Source organism: Elephantulus edwardii, unplaced genomic scaffold, assembly GCF_000299155.1.
Source record: "Elephantulus edwardii isolate Elephantulus edwardi_28Jun2011 unplaced genomic scaffold, EleEdw1.0 scaffold00067, whole genome shotgun sequence".
Lineage (NCBI taxonomy): Eukaryota > Metazoa > Chordata > Mammalia > Macroscelidea > Macroscelididae > Elephantulus > Elephantulus edwardii.
In genome coordinates this window covers 5,656,767-5,660,179 of record NW_006399817.1, presented here as the reverse complement: position 1 = coordinate 5,660,179, position 3,413 = coordinate 5,656,767, and the positions used below count along the sequence as shown (strand labels likewise).

Below are 3,413 nucleotides of genomic sequence, written 5' to 3'. Positions count from 1 at the left end.
GGGAGAAGGGTGCAACAATGAATGAATGGAATCCCAAAATCTCTGTAGATGTTCATTGAAATGAAAAATAAACAACCTAAATTTAAAAAAAAAAGTTTTGACAGAGTAAGACGGATTTCTTTATGGTTGTAGTTATTGGAAATCCTTTTCTTCAAAGCTTTTACTGCATCTTTAGGCCCATTCTTGGTAGTGCTGATTGCGCCATATATGTGCATAAACTTACCCCAGTCTTCAATCTGAACTCCAGCATTTGTAGTCTTCTTTGTGAGATGTCCCACAGAGGTCCCCCAGGAAACCCCAGGGGTTCTTCCCAAACAGGATAGTAGCCCCAGAGAGCCAGGCCTAGGAAATCCACCTCCACCACTAGCTGGTTCCCTACTCCAACCCCCTCGGTGCTGCTGACTCCTCCTCTCTGATTTTTTTTTAACCTTAATTTTACCTGGCTGGGTGCCTCTTGCATTTGCAACATCCAGCTAAAACAAGAGGAGAGGGGGATGTGTCCTTTAGATGTGCAAACAAGAACTGCCAGAAGTGCAGGCTGGGTTTGGAAGAGGCCATAGTACTAGTGATATTGTAGCTAATGTTTGATGGATTTTGGCTGAAACAGGGAGTATCAGAGGAATGTTTCATTCACTATGCAAATGCATTTGTCTGTGTGGATCACAACAAACTGTGGCTGACTTTGAGAAGAATGGGAATCCTAGAACACTTAATTGTGTGTATGCAAAACCTATACTTGGACCAGGAAGCAGTCATCAAAACAAAGCAAGCAAACACTGCATGGTTCAAAATAGGGAAAGGTATATGCCAGAGATGTGTCCTATCTTCATGCTTTTTCAATCTATAGACAGAATATATTATCCAGCCCTGCCTAGGGCTCTATGAGGAGGAGTGTAGCATAAGGATTGGAGGAACTCATCAAAAAGCTGCATTATGCAGATGACACAACCCTGCTTGCTGAAACTGAAGAGGACCTGAAGTGCTTGCTGCAGAAGGTGAAGGACTGCAGCCTTCAATATGGATTGAAGCTCAATATCAAGAAAACAAAGATGCTCACCACTGGACCTGCTGGCAGGATCTTGATAGACATTGAAGAGATTGAGATTGTTAATAGCTTTAGTCTGTTTGGCTCTACAATCAACACTCTTGGTACCAGCAGCCAGGAAATCAAAAGGCAAGTTGCATTGGGAAAGTCTGCTGTTAGGAACCTCTCCAGAGTACTGAAGAGCAACAATGTCAGTCTGGAGATTAAGATGTGCCTGATCCAGGCCATGGTCTTCACAGTTATTTCCTATGCATCAGAGAGTTGGACAATAACTAAGGATGATAGGAGAATTGATGCCTTTGAGCTGTGGTGCTGGAGAAGAGTATTGAATAGACCATGGCTGCCAGGAGAGCAAACAGGTTCATCCTAGAGAGGGTGAAACCAGGATGCTCCATGTAGGCAAGGATTCTGTGGTTTTATCTGACATACTTTGTGCATGTTGCAAGGAAGCACCAGTCCTTGGAGAGGGACGTAATACTTGGAAGGGTGGAAAGGCAGTGCAAGAGATAAAAACCCTCTATGAGACTGATTCATTGACTGGAGTAACGGGTGGTAGGTGTGTCAGAGACAATAAGGTTAGCACAGGAAAGAGCAGAGTTGGTCGCTGTGAGTCACAAGTGACTTAACGGCACATAGCAAAACAGTTTTACCTGGATCTGTTTTTCTATCTGAGAACATTTTCTCCGGTCAATGCCCTAAAAACCATTGGATGCAAGAGTCTACTCTTCCCCTCTAACAAACACGTTCCTTTTTTGTGTCTTGTTGTTGTTTTATGTACTGTTGAGTAGCCTGCAATCCTTAGCAACCCTATGTACAATAGCTCTGAAGCCTGCCCTGTCCTGAGCCAGTCTCACTGATTCTGACACACCAAACCCAGTTGCCCTAATTACTTGTAACAATCCATCTCATCCAAAGTCTTCCTCTCCTGTGCTGTTCCTCCACTCTTCCAAGCGTTATGTCCATCTCCAAGGATCCATCCCTCCTGACCTTATGCCCAAAGTGTGAGACAGAGCTTCAAAGTTCTAGCCTTCAAGGAGAAACTTGGTTTCACCCTCTCCAAGACAGATCTATTTGTTTTCTTGGCAGTCGATGGCATGCTCTTCTCCAGTACCACAACTCTAAGCCATCAATTCTTCTTTCATCCTTAGTCATTGTCCAGCTCTCTGAGGCATAGCCTTATACATTTATGGATTCTTTTTTTTTTTATGAGTAGACAAAATACACAAACTAGCCATTTATAGAATACAGCTGGGACTGTTTTTATGTGCCATCAAGTCTGAACCAACTCATAGCTGACCCTCTAGAGAGCTTTCAGAGACTGTAAATCACATGGGAGGAGATTACTCATCTTTCTACAGAGAAGCAGCTTGTGAATTTGAACCACCTGACTTTGATTACCTGTTAGACCACCAGAGCTCCCTATTGTTGTTGTTGTTGAGTATGACTGATAGCAACTCTATGGACAAAAGAGTCCATTTGAAATGCATAGCAATTGCAAAGACCATGGTTTTAATTAGGTGCATCTTAGTTTTAAACAGATATTGTTGCTCCTTATCCCCTTCAGGAGGTCCTTGACAGAAGACTTTCCCAATGTGCAACACCTTTTAATTTCCTGACTGCTAGACTAATAGATAATTCTTTTTCAAATGATTTCTTACACTGTTCTCATTTAAGACAGAATAAAAAAGGACATCTTCTGCATGTGTTTTCAAGGAAATAGACACACATATACATAGGAAATTCTTTTTAGCTGTTTAAAATAATGGCATGTTAGGTGCAACCAAGTTGACTAGGACTCATAATGACCCTGTGAACACAGCCTGAACCATGATCTAGCACCATGCTTACAATCACTGATATACTTGAGCCGAAGTTGTAACCACAGTTACAGTAACTGGGTCAGTCCCTCTTGTTGAGGGTCTTCCTCTCTTTCTATGACTATCCGCTTTTCCAAACCTTACGTCTTTTTCCAAGGTCTTGTCCCTCCTAACAACATGCCCAACGCAGGTGAGCTGAAGTCTCACCGTCCTTGCACCTAAGGAGAACCCTGGTGTCTCTTCCTCCAAGCAGACCTGTGTGTTCCTTTGACAGTCTTCGGGATGTTCTGAACTCTTCTCTGACACCACAATTCAAAGTTATCAACTCTTCTATCATTTTTACTCATTGTCCAACTTTCTAGATGTATTCTGTAACTCTAACGTAAAAATACACACACATCTTAATTTTCTATAATATACATAATGATATTATGTGTGTTGCATATACATGTAAAATTTCTTTAATATATATAAAGGACTCTGGAAAGAGAAACATAAAACTGTGAAAAGTCCATCAACAAACGAATGGCTAGAGAAGCTGTGGTATATTC

The 3,413-nt window shown here is 41.8% G+C and overlaps 1 pseudogene; it reads right to left on the bottom strand.

Moving 5' to 3' along the window:
• Window positions 1-3,413, bottom strand: part of LOC102851272 — a 36,767-nt pseudogene that overhangs the window by 12,807 nt on the left and 20,547 nt on the right.